Below are 19,257 nucleotides of genomic sequence, written 5' to 3'. Positions count from 1 at the left end.
ATATCACGGTTCATATAATATACATTTAAATTAACTTACACACAGTTTCTTACAACATTTACACAGGAATTAAATAAACTGAATGATATTTTAATACAAAGTCCTATCAGTACCAATACATATTTTAGATTAATTAATTAAACAATAATAAACAGACTCCAAGTAATTATATGATTAATAATTTACAAGTAAGAGACTAACAGCAAATTATATTTACAAGTCTTGCTTATAACATGGTGGATTATGTTAAATGTGAATGAAGAATTAAAACATACTAAATAATTTCATTCACAATTTAACAGTAGCTATGGGATCAGCAACAATACATCCGTTATAATTCAAAGTAGACAAATGGTGTGTTCTGTACATCTACCTTTTATCTTCCAGATTTTATCCCTTATAATTTTGCACTGGTTGTTTGATTAATCGATGATGAAAATTTAATCCAGGATTGGATTTGACTCTTAAGTCTCACATAACATGGTTTGTGTCCATGCAGTTTTATATGCTATTAAGAGTTTGTTGTGTCATGTTGTACCATCATTTTGTATTTTGGTTTAAGCCAATAAAAATACAATTTGTTCGGCTAAATTCCAAATTGGCAGCCCATCCTCGCTCGTTCAGTATCCAGGTAGATACCTAACAGGGTGAACCATGAGAAGGTGAGGATTGGACATTAGGTCAGAAGCCCTGGTTGGTTCTCCGCATTCCTTTAAAGGCTATGTGGAGGTCTCCTCTCAGTTATATAGCTTTGACCCTTACGCACTGCTTGTCTCTGACTATGTTATTGTTGATAGTGATGTTTTCTCCCTGGTGCAGGACACCAGAGTGTACAGAGGATATTTGAAATTGGAAGTGATCACTATTTAGTCTTGAGCAGGATAAAATTGAATTTCATATTGAAAAGAATTACATGTAAGAAAGTTTTAAAGTGAATAAAAGTTGAGCAGATCTCAGATGTGAACTACAGACTAAATACACAAAAATTATTGAAGAAAAATTGAAAGAGTTTGAGAACAAGAACCAAACCTTGGAGATTCAGTGGCAAGCCTTGAAGAAAACATTGATTGATTCAGCCAGAGAGGCATGTGGTGAGGTTCTCTGCAAGGATAGAAAAATCAGAACTCCATGGTGGACACAGGAAGTTAAAGAGGCAGTAAAGGAAAAGAAGCAAGTATATCAAAAGTTCCTGTCAAATAAGTCAGCTTTTGCTCTTAGAGAATACAGAGGCAAATGTAAGTAAGCTAAACACTGTGTAAAAGTAGCTAAACAAAAGTCATGAGAGGACTTTGGCAAGAACATAAAAAATAAATATCAAGAAGATGGTAAGATATTCTGCAGGTTGTTGAAGAAGATTAGAAATGAAGGAAAGAGTGTTGTAAAAGGAATTAGAAGTTAAAGGAGCTAGATGATAAAGGTGACATGAAAACGGGAGAAAAAGATATCCTTGAAGTATGGAGCAATTACTTTGAAAAATTGCTAAATGAAACAAGCAGTGATGACAGCACAGTGGTAAAAAACACTCAACAGGCATTCAGTCAGGAATACATATCCATACATGAAGTAAGAAAAGCCATCAAAGGCTTGAAATGTAGAAAGGCAGCAGGAGTAGATGATATTCAGCCAGAAATGCTGAAGTATGGTGGTATAAAAGTCTTACAGTGGCTGCACTGCATAGTTCAGAAAGCCTGGACAGAGGGACGAATTCCTGATGATTGGAGTAGAGCTCTCATAGTTCCCATATATAAAAAGGGAAATAAAACCGAATGTGAGAATTACAGACGCATGTCATTACTGAGTGTTCCTGATAAGATATATGCAAGTATACTTGAGAAGCGGTTGAGAAGAATTGTGGAAGAAAAGCTTGGTGAAGAACAAGCTGGATTCAGGTCAAACAGAAGCTGTCAGGATCAGATTTTCACTTTACGACAAATAGTTGAGAAAGCATGGGAATATAACAAAGATCTATATTTAAGTTTTGTCGATTTGGAAAAGGCATATGACAAGGTCGCAAGAGAGAAGCTATTCTATACACTACAGTTATATGGTGTCAATGGGGCATTATATCAAGCAATACTTAGTCTTTATTTGAGTTATAAGTCAGCAGTTAGAATTGAAGGAAGCAGGAAGATGATTTAATTAAATCTGGTGTGAGACAAGGCTGTACATTATCCTCTCTGTTATTCATTATCTATATGGATCACATTATGAAGGAAAGTGGTATTAAACATGATATCAAAATTGGAGATGTTAATGTCAGCTCTTTGCTTTATGCAGACGATAACATACTTCTAAATTAATCCACTACAAGTCAGCAAGATTCCTGACTAAATCGAATAACTGTTATAATAGATATGGTATGAAGGACAGCAATAAAAAGACAAAAACAAAGAAAATAGGCAGAATCATTGAAAATGTCAACTGCGTTTTGAACGGAGAACCTGTGGAACAAGTAAAACATTTCAGCTACTTAGGCATGATTTTTAATGAATATGGTAAATTAAATATGGAAATAGACACCAGAATCAACAAAGCTGGTATGGTAGGAAGTTAATTGAATAAATTCATATGGAATAAGAGAGAAATTAGTTCGAACACTAAATTAGCTATATACAAGACAGTGTTCAAACCAGTTTTAACTTATGGATCTGAGAGCTGGGTCAGGAGTAAAACATTTGACCAAAGACTAGAGACTGCAGATATGAAGTTCTGAGAAAGATTAGAGGCACGAACAGATATCATTAATGGCAATATCATATTAAAAATGAGGATATTAGGAAAGAACTTTATATTGTCAACAACCAGGTATGCATTAGCAGAGCTAATCTTAGGTGGTATGGTCAGTTAAATAGAATGGGCAAGGAAAGATTAGCAAAACAATTGTTCTTTGCAAGGTTGGCAGAAAAATGACCCAGAGATACTGGAATCGCTTGACCAAAGACTAGAGGCCGCAGATATGAGAGTCCTGAGAAAGATTAGAGGAGTGAACAGATGGCATCAATGGCATTATTCTTGTTGAGAGGCTTATAAGCTGGTTATATATGATAACTAATAAATAAGGAATTGACAGCGTACACTAGAAATATCAATTAAATAAACTTTAATATATACTTTCTGATATTTCGGCAAACGTCACGTTGCCATCTTCTTGGGAACTTATTACAAAGACAAGTGCACACAAGTACTACATAACAGCAAATGAGAACCGAAGCTAGGAAGCTCACGTTTTCCTAAAGTCCTGATGGTGCCCTCTGTTGGGCTATATTGGTAGTTCTTGGCCTTTTAGCTGAAGTTCTTCTAATAAATGTTTCCCAAATTTGGGGCAGTCTCATGCATCCAAATTTGTTGAGGTTTGGCATGTTCCTAAGGGCTGAGGCTGATTCCATGAATAGTCTTTCGTATTTGAACTTGCTGCGGTGTATTACTGTGGCTTTCTTCCATTTTATTCTGTGGCGAGTATCCAGAGCGTGGTCTGCAAGCCCAGAGTGGCTGTACTTGTGAAATCAGATGTAATCCTTGTGATCTGAGATTCTGATATTTGCTGTCCTGCCTGTTTGGCCAAAGTAGGACAGTTTACAGCTGCAAGGGACCTAGTATACATCAGGTAGGTCTAGGGAAAGTGGTTGGTCTTTAGTGGAGCAGATAAGGGATACCAATTTTCTATGTGGTCTGTAACAGGTGGTCATGTTTTTTTAAAATTTTGTTGATTTTTTCCGAGGTGCCTCGGATGTAGGGAATGGTGATGGATTTAGAGTAATCTTTTTTGTGAAGGGGAGGGGATGGTGGGTTGCGGATAACTGGGTTAAGTATTTTTTGGATTCTTTTTTTTGTGGGGGGGGGAATAGCCATTGGCTCAGAAAGTGTCACGGATGTGATTTAGTTCAGTGGTTAGGGCTTGATCATTTGAACAGATTATTTTTACCCTGTTGAATAGTGTCTTAATAACTCCATATTGTTGTGGGGGGGTGATGGGATTGTTGGTGAATGTATCTGCCTGTATGGGTGGGTTTTCTATAAACTGAGAAAACCAAGGTTCCATCAGGTTGGCGGGTGACTAGTGTGTCTAGGAAGGGGAGATTATTGTTTTCCTCTTTTTCCAGAGTCAACTTGATTCTAGGGTGTTGGTTGTTTAAGTGTGTTAGGAAGGAGAGGAGTGAATCCGGGCCATGTGGCCAAATAGCGAACACATCATCAATGTAGAGAAGCCATATGGTAGGTTTTTGTGGGGCTGAGTTTAAGGCTTTCTCTTCAAAAGTCTCCCTAAAGAAGTTAGCCAAGGGTGGGGAAAGTGGTGAACCCATGGCTGTCCCCTCTATCTGTTTGTAGAATTTTTCCTGCCAAACGAAATAGCCTGAGTTCATTGTAAACTGAAATAGGGCTCCCGATATCTCAGCCCAAAGTATATATTAAAGTTTATTTAATTTATATTTCTAGTGTACGCTGTCAATTCCTTATTTATTAGGCATCAATGGCAATATCATATTAAAAACGAGGATATTAGGAAAGAACTTTACATTGTCAGCATCCAGGAATGCAGTAGTAGAGCTAATCTTAGGTGGTATGATCACTTAAATAGAATGGGTGAGGAAAGATTAGCAAAACAAGTGTTCTATGCAAGGTTGGCAGGAAAATGACCCAGAGATTGATTTAGAGGAAAATTGTAGATAGGAAGTTAGTAATGATGTAAATTTTTCATGTATTACTATCATATCCTGTACACCCCTTCAGGGTACATGGCAGTAATTTGATGATGATGATGAGTTTGTTGGTTTTTTTTTTTTTTTTTTTTTTTTTTTTTGGCTGAGTGACACTCACAGTTCCACCAAGGCTTTGGATAGAGTGGAAATAATAATGTTTTGGAATTCCTGTGGTGGCTGCATGTATAATGCAGTCTATGATATACTTCACTGCTTCATTAATAGGTGTTTGGTTGAATGCCTTAGTATTAAATTTTGCAAGTTGAGAAAATGTATTCCCCGTCAGCGAGGTCCATTTTCCACGTGGGCATCCTTGTAGGAGAACATGGTTCCCATGAAGGAATTGCTGATAACAGGAAAATGATCACTTCCTTCTATGTTTTCACCAACATCCCATGTGAGCAGTAAAGCAGATTGAAAAATCTGATTGCAGAATACGAGTGGAGAGACATATGTAAAAAAAAGGTATTTACTCCATTATTAATAAGGGAGAGGTCATAGTTGCTGAGCCTTTGCTCAATGATATAAGCTCGTCTATTCATATTAGTGCTACTCCATAGAGTGTTATGTTGATTCCACTTACACATTAGGAGTAGGGACTGAGGGAGCAGTTGCAGTAAGAGATCATCCAGTTCTGTTTCATTTAATTCAGAACTTGGCAGTAAATACATTAAGCACACTGTGATTAGAAACCCCACAGACAGGTGAATTGCAACTGTTTCACAGCAGTATTAAGCTGAACGTGATGGAAAGGAGTATGATATGTCACTATCGTATGCAGAAACACAAACAAAAATAGTTTATGTTTCTGCAGGTACTTGATATTATTGATATTCTTGCAAAATTCACAACAGTGTCATTGTAAAAATTTACCTATTGTTTACATGCCTGAATTCCAGTAGGTTCAGGACTTGCACTTATCAGGTTTATATTTCTTATTAGATTTTGGGACGTGTAGACAACCAGTATTCATCTCTTCCTCTGGAAAAGTATATAATGCATCATTGGATGTGTCAGGATAACCAGGTAAGATCAAGTTGTTTTCAGTGGAAACTGGAGTATCCATGTTTTCTGTGAAAGAGGTCTGGTGTTTTTTCCTTGCTATAATTTTTTTTCGGAAGTGAATTCTCATCAAATAACACCATTTTCAGAGTTAGCACATATGTTGTGTAATTGAATGCACTCAACAGAGAAAGAGTCACAACTGTAAGGTTCATATATGGTGAAATCATCAAATGGTGGAATGGACATGAGTTTGAGATGCTGTTGACATATTCTTAATTGTTAATTTCTCAGCTTAAGAGGATCTCAGAGCATGTGTGGTGGTGGTGGCTAACATACTTTTTGTATTTCTTTCTGTATATCTTTCCACTTCTGATATGCATGGGAGTATGCTGAATGATCTACCTGACACTTTACACATTTAGCTTTCTTTAGAGAGCAAGAATGCTTTATCATGCTCTTTACTACCACATTGCAGAGCCACAATAGGCAGTTTAAGCAAATCTGTATTTCTTGCCTTTGAAGTATCTCAGCAGATTAGGGATGTTATGAAGGTGGGCTGAAAAGTTCTCGGCCTCGACCATAGATGGTAACACTATCAGCAAGATTTTTTTTTTTTTCTAAGTTGGTACATCTCTCATAAGCATCCATGTGAAATTGCAAGTCGTTCTATCAACTAGTTCGTGTTATTCAGCTTTCTGAAGCAAAATGTTGTCTGTATCTCTTGAAATAGATAAAACTGAGTATCGTGTGGTTGTAAAATTCTTTGTAAAAGAAGGTTTAATGCCAAAAGAAATTCATTGGAAGTTCATAAATGTTTATGGACACTCTTCACCTTCATTTACGACAATTAAGAAATGGGTTGCCGAGTTTAAATGTGGTCGTACCAGCCTTGAAGATGACCCACGTGAAGAACGTCCAAAAAGTATAACACCCAGAAATGATCAATCAAGTGCACGATATGGTATTGGATGACATGACCTGCAAGTCAAAGTGCATGAAATTGCTGAGACTATAGGCATTTCAAAAGAACGTGCAAAATATATTTTGCAAGAAGAATTGCATATGAAAAAGCTTTGCGCAAGATTGGGGCCGCGCTTGCTCAGCAAGAATGCTTGGAGCATTTTAACAAGAATAATACTGATTTTGTGTGTCGATTTTTTACTAAGGATGAGACTTGGATTCACCATTACACACCAGAATCCAAACAGCAGTCAAAACAGTGGACAGAAGCCAGTTGTTCAGCACCAAAGAAGACAGTTCCATCAGCAGGAAAGGGAAAATTAAGGGATCTGCACTATGAATTGTTGGAATATCCACCATATTCCCCAGATTTGGCTCCTTGTGACTTCTATCTCTTTCCAAAACTAAAACTCTTCCCAGGTGGGCAGCGTTTTTCTTCGAATCAAGAGATGATTGCAGCTGTAGGGGGGTATTTTGCAGATCTTATTGAGAACCACCACAGGGATGGAATAATGGCACTGGAGCTTCGCTGGAATAAATGTATTTGTCTTAAGGGAGATTATGTTGAAAAATAAAAATAATTTTGAAGCTATAAATTCGTTTTTTCATTGTTAGGCCGAGAACTTTTCAGACCACCTTCGTACAGTCTAAGCAGACAATTGAGATACCCTGCTTTAACTGATGTTGGATTCTTAGGAGTATCAAAAGTAAGAATGATGTTTCTGATAGGAACCAGGCGACCATCCTTATATATTAGGATGTCCCTCATACTTGTCACCCCTTATCTTTCAGCTCTGAAATTATCTCATCAGGAACATCTAGGATATCCCATTCTGAGATCACTCCTCTACAGGAAATCATTCTGTAGAGGAGTGATCTGGCAACGATGGGTATTCTATCCACTGATGTTGCTCTGAGTACTTTTTCAGAATTTTGACATTATGTTTCTATGAGGACATTACCAGAACCTAGTTTCTTAACTATTTTGATAGAGCCTGCCAGCCCTTACAACAATACTCTTGACCTTTGTAGGCAAGCCCACTAGCAGAGTGATCCTGGCTGGGATCCAGGATCACCCATTTTTCCAAAGCAGAGGCCAAGTAGTGCAAGACTACCAGGATTCCCCTTTCCAGAAGTCTACGGATCACACCACACAGCAAATGGCAGCAAGACAATGGATTCCAGTGATGGTCTGGAAGATAGGATTGAAAAAAGACACCTAAGAAGTAGAGTGAAGAATATGTGAAGAAAAAGCAAAGAAAAAAAAAGGACTAGTTCCATCCTGGAAGGTCCCTTCCATCAGGAACAGGTGCCTAACATGGAGGGAGTTGAGAATGGGAAATATAAAGGCTCTGCTTTATATTTCAAAGCACAGGTGTGAACAGAAATACTTTCAGTATTGGCAAAGGAATTATTAATAATTAACATTTGCATTCATTTGTTCAACATGAAGTCTTTGACTATGGGCAATGTATGAAATGCACAAGTAGTTTTTTTGTATACCGTTATGACAAGCAATGAAGGATACTTTTCCTTGAACTATATACAACTTCTGACCCAACTCAAGCTTTCAGCAAACAAGTGAATATTGCAGGCAAAGCAAGGAACATCAATGAGCATTCTGTTCTGAGTGATTTTTTGCTTCACCTATGTGAAGGATATTTAATGCTTAGTTGCATTTTTCTCTTAGTTGATGAATATATAAGAAATATAAACTTTCTGTCAAAAATGAGTCCCAAGAACTTGAACGCTCTTGCTATTAGGTGAAGAGACTGTCTTTAGGAAAAGTGTACACAGACATCTTTTACTACCAAACTCATTACCAAGAGCTTACGAACATATACAATCAACTGATTGTTGAAGTTTCCTTTCAGTAACTTTTGTTACAAGAATGACAGAATTGTGCAGTCAACATACAGAGCAATATTCACAGTTGGAGGAAGTTGTTCAATAAGCTTATTTTTATGCAAACAGTAATACTCTTAACACAGAACCTTGGGGAACACCCTCTTCTTGGCAACATGGCTGGAATAATGTGCACACCACCTTGTACTTAGAAGACTTGGTTAGAGAAAAAAGGTTTTAATATAAACAATGTCCTCTGAGAGTTAAATTGTAAATTTCTTAAGATCACATAAATCCAAGCTGCAACAAATTTTTTTCATAAAGAAAACTGAAACAAGATGGGCATAAAATCAGTTGTCTTTGAGCTTGAAAGATCTGCTGGTAGACAGCTGGGGGGGGGCCCTAATTGCACAAAGAAAGGTTGTATGGTAGAATGCTGGTATGCCAGTGAATTTTGTAGTGTTCATGTTTTGTCTACTCTGATATCTAGAGCTTCTAGTAATGCTTTTATTAAAAAACCATAGGAATCAATGGCAGAATAAAGAGAACTGTACAAATTATCCCATTGTGCACAAAAAAAAAAAATAATTGGTCATATGGGATGTTCTGGTAGTAAATTTTTAGTTGTATATACAATAGGCACAGATATTAAAGCTGAAGTGAAAAAAGGGACCCATTTATGTCGACATAAAAACTAGAAACTAGCGCAGTTCTAAATGCTTCTGTTGCAGTTCTTATTGATTCGTAGACAGGATTCAGCTATAATAGTCTGTCTCTGGAGAAACTTGGAACCATAATAAAAGTGCATGATACAAGTGAAGCAAAGAATATCCGTAAGTGCCCCAAGAAGTCGAAGATAGTGTTAGAAGGATATTCATTGCTCTTTGGAACTCATCTTGCAACTGGCATGCGCTTGTATGAGGTAAAAAAAAAAAAATTGTGTGTGTTACCTCACACTTGAGTCCCAAGAATTTTACTTAAAGTTTGTCCTAGTCTTAGTTCTATATCAGAGTGAAGACTACATTTATACACAAGCATTCTTCTATTGTGAAAATCTGAATTCATTACATGCATGCCCACTTGGAAAGATGGTCAATGGCCGGCAGCAGTTTTCTTTCAATGAGATAGATCCATAATATTATATGGATAGCATAAGATAGTTAAGTCATCCATGTAGAGGGCATCACTTACAGTTTTTAACAATTGTCCAGCTACAGAACTGAGCTTGATTGCAAAAAGCATGACATTTGAAACTGAACCTTGTGAGACTATGCCTTCCACTTGGTTGTAAGGTCAGAAGAGTGGTTCCATTCTGACATAGATATGATTGGATAAAAAATTTGATAACAGGGAGGATTCCTTAGATAACAGAATGGTTCAGGCCTTTTGAGAATTCCAAGTCTCCAAACTGTGTTGTATGTTTTCTTTGCATGTCAAAGAAAAATGACTGAGTGCTTATGTTTTAGGAATGCACTTCTAATGGATGATTCCGGTCAGACTATGTGACCAACTGTTGAATGAGATTTATGGAAACCTGATTGGGATTCTGTTCAGAAACATAAAAGATGACAAACTTTTTTCCAGGATCTTGCACAGGCAGCTTGTGAGAGCAGTGGATGATATCTGGAATACCTGGATCATTACCAGGCTTGGGAAAGACAATAACTGTCTCTTGGCAGGCTCCCAGGAATGTTCCTGCAGAAAATTCTTCAAAGAATTTTCTGCAGGAACTACTCTACCCCTTGAAAATTTTTCAAGAGGTAGAGTAGTCAATACATGAAGGATGGCAAAAGATTATTTTTATGGCTATTTTGCCTGCTTTTGTTCAGGAGTGCCCCTTTTTTAATGTCACTGGCTTTTTACTCAAGAATTCTTAGGGCATTGCAGATGCATTTTAGAGACAAATATATGTAGCATAATAGAAGAAAATTTCACATACCTTTTCTTGGATGTTGTTGCCTGTCTTCTTTCTGTGGTGTGCATACTTCTGCTGTTATAGTGCTGAAAGGGGGAGTGGAGGGGGGGGGGGCTTAGGCAGTGTGGGAGAATTAATTTGAAAACTTGTTTTTTTTTTTTATATAATACATATATACATATATATATATATATATATATATATCATTTTTAAAGATGGGCGGAGCGGTTTTTTTTTGTAGGGTGGGAAAAAGATGAAAAAGGGGGCTGAAAATAGTAACTGTTTTTTTAGAGGAAGGGAAAGGGTTAATGGGAAAAGGAGGCCGAGAAGAGGGTTTAGAGGGTGCGAGTTTCACCCTTGTGGGTCATCATCTGAACTCTTGGAGGAAGTGGATGCTATGTCTTGTCGGCTTGGTGTTTCTGCCTTTGAAGTGTTTGTGCTATCGCCTATTGGTTGGAGTTCTGACCTAATTTTTATCATGTTGGAGGCTTAATGGATTTTTTACAACAAAAATCCATTAAGCCCACAACATGATGTCCTCACAGCACTTAAGCCTCTACACACGGATTTTAATCATTCATGGAGAAGATATAGCACGCAAATGCAGACAATACGGTAAGTCAAAACTACAACTATCTAGGCCTTTTTAAAAAGATGTCGAGATACAAGAGTGATACCCAACTGCATTAAGGTAAAGATCAACTTTCATTCCAAAAAAGCCCAAATATAACCATGCCAGCTTTGCACTACTGCGAGACCAAATCGCAGCTACTCATGCCACCCTCTCCATGATGAACGCTGCCATTGCCTCCTTACAATCAGAGCTATCTCCACTGTACTTAACCCAGAACTTTGGTCTATTCTCTCTGGCATCTCAGAAGCTTCTGCACAGAAAAATTTCAAAAAATAAACATATCAAGAAATATAACAACCGACTGAATGCCAAACTGTAACCACAAATTCAACTGCTCCAGACAGTAGTTAACTTATCTTCCAAAAGGCTCAACGATGATGCTGTCAGTGCCTTAAACCTCAGCCATAATTTCATGGTCACTCCAAAAGAAGTGCCGGTGCTTGATGTAATGTTTAATATCGAACCCGGGAATCTGTCGCTTAGTGCCAAAGATAGCAAATAACATCAGGCTTGACATCGCCAACATCCTTGCCTCCAAAAAGTAATTTATCGTCCACCCAACGCACTGCTCTCATGAAATTATGGAAAGAGAAAAGTATCATCATCACCAGAGCAGACAACGGTAATGCCACAGTCGTTCGTTCTTAATGCCATGGAATACAATCGAAAATGGAAATTATCCTCTGAGATTGTTCAACCTACACCCCGCTAAACACGACCCCACAAAAACACAAGTTAAAAAACTTACTCAAAAAAGTATAGTCCTGGCCCCCGGACATCACGAAAAAACTCGAGCCTTTCTGTCTCCCCCAAAAAATACGGTTTACGAAAAATCCACAAACTCAATTCCCCACTAACACCTATAGTAGATGCCACTAACGCACCTTGCTACAAACTGTCAAAACAACTGGCCAACTCTCTGACCCCTCCTCACTGGAATTTCCACATCCTATATTAAAAACTCTACCCATTTTAAAACCCTCATTGAAAATTTAACCTTAAATAACATAGATATATTGGTAAGCTTTGACATATCCTCATTGTTTACCAATATCCCCTTAATTGATACCTTAACACTCTTAGAAAACGTTTTTCCTTCTAACATCTTAGAGATCTAGGAAGTTTTTTACCTTGGGTATAATATATGTTAAAGATGCCAAGCCATTTTAAACTGGTTTTACTTCATTTCCCAAATAAGCAAACAGACAAACAAGTCAAGTTTGCGTCTGCACGTAGTGCAAGTCTAAGTGACTTGTAAAGTAGTACAAGTCTAGGCAACTCGTGGTAAAGGTGGAATGAGCTCTGATCACTATTCTTAATATTTACCCTTAAAGCAAAGTCTATCTCCTTTAGGAGATGTATGATGCTATGCATTAAAGGCAAGGGGTGCCACTACCCATTTAATGCATAGCATCATACATCTCCTAAAGGAGATGGACTTTGCATTAAGGGTAAATATTAAGAACAGTGATCAGAGCTCATTCCACCTTTACCACGAGTTGCCTAGACTTGTACTACTTTATGGGTCACTTAGACTTGCACTACGTGCAGGCGCAAACTTGACTTGTTTGTCTGTTTGCTTACTTGGGAAATGGAGTAAAACCAGGTTTAAAATGGCTTGGCATCTTTAACATCTTAGAGATCTCTTTTCCTTTGCCATCAATTCTGGTTATTTTTCTTGGAAAAACAAAATCTACAAGCAGATAGAGAGAACTGCCATGGGTTCCCCCCTTGCCAATTTTTATATGAAAGATTTTGAAAAATGAGCCATAGACTCGGCCCCTCTCAAACCTTCTATCTGGCTAAGATATGTTAATGATGTATTCTCTATTTGGCCCAGACACATTAGACTCCTTCCTCGGTCACCTCAACAGCCTACGTCCAAGAATTCAGTTTCTGATGGAAAGGGAAAAGAACAATTGTTTATCCTTCCTAGACCTTAGTTACACACTTTCCTTCACTGTATAGAGAAAACCAATTTACACAGGCAGATACATTCACAAACTCTCCCACCACCACCACCCTGCTCAACAATATGGCATTATTAAAACTCTTACCAAGAGAGCCCACAATCTTTGTTCCAGTGGAACTGCCCTTACAACTGAGCTTGACCACATACACAACACTTTCCTTTCCAATGGCTACAGTGATCACAGTATCAAAAAAATAATCGGTTCCTCCCCCATTCCCTGGTCTTCTCGTAAGAAAGAGTTTAGAAATGCCATCACTATACCCTACATCCGTGGCACATCTGAAAAAATAGCCAAGATTTTAAACAAGTACAACCTACGTGCACAGCATTTAAGCCCTACTGCAAACTTCTACCCTTATCCGTTCCACAAAAGATCAGCTCCCTCCTCTCTCTCTCTCTCTCTCTCTCAGTGCCTGGAGTTTATAAAGTACACTGTTCCTGTAAGCTGGTGTACTTTGGACAGACAGGCAGATTAGCAACCATCTGCATGGAGGAACACAAGTCATACATCTGCAACCATGACTATGGTCAGTCAGGCCTTGGAAAAAAACCACCATGCTCCACCACAGCAAATTCAAAAAAGAGAGACTATTCTTAGAATCAGCAACAGCTCTCAGAAATCAGCCAAATCTTAATAAATATGGTTGCATTAAGCTTCCTTTGGGAAACACATATCACCAGAGGCCCCACCCTACATTCCAGGCCACCTACAACCGCCCTTAGAGGGCGCTCCACCTAGTTAGGACTTTAATGTCACCCACATGGTTGGGCTTAGTATTGTTTGTTAATTGTGTTTATGCTACATTAGTTTTTTGTAGTCACTGAGACATCTTCAGGGATTACAAAAAACTAATTAATACTAAAGAAGTATTAAATTGTGTTATAATCCTTTCTGAGCATTGTAAAAAATCCATTAAGCCTCCAACATGATGTCCTCAGAGCACTTAAGCTTCTACACACGGAACCTAATTTTTATGTTGTGGAGCTTCCAACACTCGGAGATTATGTAGGGTCGGTGGATTGATTGAGTTCTCGTCACATTTTATGGCTATCGTTTCTGATATTCTAAGCATTTGGTTTATTGATTTGCAGGGTATGCTTCTGTTCAAGGGAGTGAACTGCTATTTCCGTTTTCCCTGTACTTTGTATTCTATTTTTCTTTTTGGTGTTTAAATGTTCTGGAATAGGGATTTTACAGTCATGGAAATGTTCTTGTAGTCTTGCACATAAAGACCTGTTGTAGAACCTGTGTAGGTGATATCACAGTCTTTTTGGCAGGGAAATTTGTAGACTACGTTGTGGTGTTCTAATATTTCTTTGTGTCTGTGAGATTTACTGGGTTTTAGATTTGCCAATTTTTGGTTTGAAAACAAGCATTTATGAATTGTGACAGGATGACCGATTTTTTAACAGAATATGGATGGTATGAGTAGAAATCTAGGTAGTTTCCGATATGCGTGGGTTTGTGGTATATTTTCATGGCCATTTTGTTGTTTTTTCTGATTAATGTCAAGTTTAAGAAATTGATGGATTTGTTCTGTTCAGTTTCTATGGTGAATTTTAATCTATTGCTGTAACTGTTAAGGGTCACTTGTAAGGTGGTGATGTGTGTCGGTCCTCCAATGCACAGAATATCGCCCACCTATTTGCCATAAAAGGTGATGCCGGGGGTGGAGTAGGAGCGATTCTATGTGTGCCTAGGAATAATTCCGCTAGTTGTCTGCTGATGTTTTGGCCAATTGTCTAATGTTCTGGGAACGTCCACGTTAGTGTATAATGAAGCTGCATCCAATGAAGTGAGGATTTCTTCCTGGGATAGGGTTATGCTATTTATTTTTTGGAAAAGGTCGTCTGTATTTTTTATCATAGAGTTTGACATTGTAATTAATGGTTCGAGTAGTTTGGCTACGAATTTCGATAAAGGTGCGTATCGGATAACTGTCTTTGTGGATTTTGATTTGTCCGAACATGCAAGGGGTATGTGGTGCAAGGTGTTGTGTTTTTCATTGTGGTTTTGTCTATCTTGTTTTGATTTTTTAGGGCATGTAGGGTATTATTGATTTGTTTTATGAGGTCGGCAGTGGGGTGATTTGGATTTTTTGGTAAGTGTGTTGGTTGTTTAAGATAGCTGTTATTTTGTTGTGGCAATCAAAGTTTGGTTTGTGAGGACTACTGTATCCCCTCTGTCTGCTTTATTGATCATTATGTTCGGGTTCATTTTTAATGATAACAGGGCTTTTTGCAAGTTGGGCGTAATTATTATAAAACCCAACATAACTCCCAATGTTTATTTTGTGGAATATTGTTTCTTTGTTAGAGTCATTCTCTAGTTTTGCTTGGATTTCAATAATGATGTATTTTGGGGATACAGAAAAGTTTAATCCTTTGTACAGGATGGCGATTTCGTCAGGTGTCAGGTTGTGATGTGATAGATTGATGATGGAATTGTTTTGTGTGGGTTGCGAGGCAGTAATATCCGAAGGGTTGGAAGCTGCGCGTTTGTTGTATTGGGTGTCTGTTAGTGCATACCATTTTTCTGCGTGTCGAGCTTCTATTAATTGCATGTAGCCGTTGACGTGTAATCGGGTACTTTCCGAAAAAACTGACCATTCGTTTGGGGTCAGTTAAGTTTTCAATCTGTTTTATGTTTTGTGAACGTATGAACATGCTTGATGCTTCTTTTTAAATCTGTCATTTGTGGCCTGTTTCATGAGTGCACGGGATGCCCAGTAGCAAATTTGTTTGTTTCCGGGAATTGTGCTGTAGTCACGTACCGCTGCAAATTTTGGTGGGACGTTGTGATTGAGGCATTTTTTAAGGAATGTTATGTGTATAACAGAAACCTATGTCATGAGACCATGACATAGGCTTCTGTTGGTGCGTGCACTAAGTGGATACTATTTTAAAAGAGTTTTTGTGAGGGAAGGGGGGGGGGGGAGATTATGAGTAGATAGAGAGCCAATGGTTGAGGGGTTGTATGGTTACAAGACAAGTAAATAGAGGTATTATTTCTGGGAAAACTCCCATGTTACTCCTCTTAAAAACTATTATTTTTACGGCTATTTTGCCTTCTTTTGTTTAGGAGTGCCCCTTTTTTAATGTCATTGGTTTTTTACTCCAGAATTCTTAGGGAATTGCAGATGTATTTTAGAGACAAATATATGTAGTATAATAGAAGAAAATTCACACATACTTTTCTTGGATATTGTTGCCTGCCTTCTTTCTGCAGTGTGCATACTTCTGCTGTTATGGTGTTGAAAGGGGTGGGGGGGGGGGCTTAGGCAATGTGAGAGAATTAATTTGAAAACCCAGGTTTTTGAAATATAATATAATCATATATTATTTTTAAGGGTGGGTGGAGGGCTTTTTTTGTAGGGTGGGAAAAGATGAAAAAGGGGGCTGAAAATAGAAACTTTTTTTTAGAGGAAGGGAAAGGGTTTATGGGAAAAGGGGGCCGGGGAGAGGGTTGACGAAATGCGAGCCGTTTCGATCGTGTGGGTCAACATCTGAACTCATGGAGGAAGTGGATGCTATATCTGTCTATTATGATAGCCTTGTCAATTTGCAGGGTATGTTTCTGTTCAAGGGCATGAACTGCTATTTCTGTTTTCCCTGTACTTTGAATTCTATTTTTCTTTTTGATGTGCAAAAAAAATAAAAAATAAATAAATAAAAAAAATAAAAAGTACAGAGAAAACAGAAATAGCAGTTCATGCCCTTGAATAGAAATATACCTCACCTCACAAATTGACAAGGCCATCATAACAGACAGAGAAGACAATGAAACAATACTTGAATATCGGAAACGATAACCATAAAATGTGACGAGAACTCAATCAACGTCCACGGACCCTACATAATCTCCGAGTGTTGGAAGCTCTACAACATAAAAATTAGGTCAGAACTCCTACCAATAGGCGATAACACAAACACTTCAAAGGCAGAAACACCAAGCCGATACGACATAGCATCCACTTCCTCCATGAGTTCAGATGACGACCCACACGGTCGAAATGGCCCGTACCCCGTCAACCCTCTTCTTGGCCCCCTTTTCCCATAAACCCTTTCTCTAAAAAAAACAGTTTGTATTTTCAGCCTCCCCTTCTTCATCTTTTTCCCACCCTACAAAGAAAGCGCTCCACCCACCCTTAAAAATAATATATGTATATATTATATAAAAAAACTCGGGTTTTCAAATTAATTCTCCCACATTGCTCCCCCCTTCAACACCATAACAGCAGAAGTATGCACACCACAGAAAGAAGACAGGCAACAACATCCAAGAAAATGTATGTGCAAACTTTCTTCTATTATGCTATATATATTTGTCTTTACGGCTCACATAATGGCTGTTATCTGTTACTGTCATCGAGACCTTGACTAAATAGATCCAGTTCTGTCTCTAAAATACATCTGCAATGCCCTAAGAAGTCTTGAGTAAAAAAAAAAAGCTAATGACAAAAAAAGGGGCACTCCTAAACAAAAGCAGGCAAAATAGCAGTAAAAATAATACTTTTCAAGAGGAGTAACATGGGAGTTTTCCCAGAAATAATACCTATATGGCAAAAGATGTTTAACCATCTCACAATGGCTGTTATCTGTTACTGTCGTCAAGACCTTGACTAAATAGATCCAGTTCTGAAGACTGGATTTATTTAGGGGTGCATTAACCATAACATGAAGAGTGAATATTTATGATTTTGATAACAGGTTTAACAGAAATTTCCTTCATTATGTGGTCCATATAGACGAATAAAAGATGGAGATAGGACAGCCTTATCTTAGACCTGATTTTATATCAAACCATTTTCTTGCAACACTATCAATTCTAACTGTTATCTAAACAGATTTAATGTGTGTGTGTACACTACTTGGAAAGAAGTCAGTGGAACCTCCCATGGGGCAAGATGCATTGTGTCATGTAACAAGTAACATCTTTTTATCTGGTATGCAGATAAAAAGATGTTACTCGTATAAATTGGAGGAATGTGATACTCACAAGGAAGTGCAACTGTGTCCAGGTTAAACTGCTGTGAGAAGCCTGCAAAGTGGCATAAGATAAGCCTGCCATGTTGAAGGCCTATATGTTCAGCAAATTGTTGACCAATAGGACTACACCATGTCAACAATCAATGATAGCATACTGAGATGGAAGCACAGGCAGTCAACTGAAAATGCTACCTGCTATGGATTACCTCCACACTCACCGAATGTGACCATAGTGTGCTATGAAAGATAATATGTGAAAACCACCATTCGTCAGCTGACACATTGAATTCAGATTCCATGCATTGACTGGAACATGAATCTGCACAAAAACATTCAGAACAAGGCTCACAACATGGGTTTCTATGGTAGGACTGCAATACCCAAGTCCTCTTCATTATCTGAACCAACACAGAATGTCATCTTCAGTGATACAAAGAGCATGTACAGTGGGACATGGAAGCTTTGAAAGATGTGGATGTGGCAGATGTCCGGTGAATGTCTCTTACTAGAGTGCATAATCCAAACTATGAAATTTGGAGGTGGTGGTGTGATGGTATGGTCCTGTTTTTTCCTGGTTTGGCCTCGGACTTCTGTTTGTGCACGAACAATGAACTCCAAGAGGTATCTGAACATGCTTGACAATGCAATGCTTCCTACTTTGCAGTGTTTCTATGGAACTGACCATTGTTTCTTTCAGCAAGACAATGCACCATGCCGTAAAGCTGCTGCAACTGCATGGTTTGTGGACATGAACATCAGCACACTGACTGGCCTCCACAGAGCCCTAATCTCAACCCTATTAAACATCCATGGGATGAACTAAAATGTCAGGTGAGGTCAAGGGACATTCATCCACATGCCTACAGGAAAAACTGTGGAAAATATGACCTGTAGGATTGCTTTAGTGATTGCAGTGAAAGGAGGTCTACGTCATACTAAGGTAGGCACCATGGCTGATTGTTCCTCGAGTGGTGCCCGTTGTCTTCTTTCCAAGTAACTAATACACACACTATACAGCTTTATCTAATGCTACATTTACACCAAATAATTTAGTATTTTTAACTGCTATTTTCTTGGTGCCTTATATGTGTTTTTCAGATTTACAAAACTTAAATACAGATAAACACCTTGATATACGATATTCAAATTATCGTATGTACAAGACACATCATGACAAATATTTTACATTAAAATGATGTAGAATTATCAACCCACAAACATCTTAAGTAACCAACTGTAA

General features: G+C 38.0%; 1 protein-coding gene across 1 annotated transcript in view; it reads right to left on the bottom strand.

The window, feature by feature from the left end:
• Window positions 1-19,257, bottom strand: part of Dhc64C (dynein heavy chain, cytoplasmic) — a 1,087,706-nt gene that overhangs the window by 441,140 nt on the left and 627,309 nt on the right. The window lies entirely within an intron of this gene.

This window comes from Typopeltis vanoorti, chromosome 10, assembly GCF_054136105.1.
Source record: "Typopeltis vanoorti isolate ZY-2024b chromosome 10, IOZ_Tvanoo_1.0, whole genome shotgun sequence".
NCBI lineage: Eukaryota > Metazoa > Arthropoda > Arachnida > Uropygi > Thelyphonidae > Typopeltis > Typopeltis vanoorti.
Note: the sequence above shows the minus strand (reverse complement) of the source record. Positions and strands in the feature narration are given on the sequence as shown.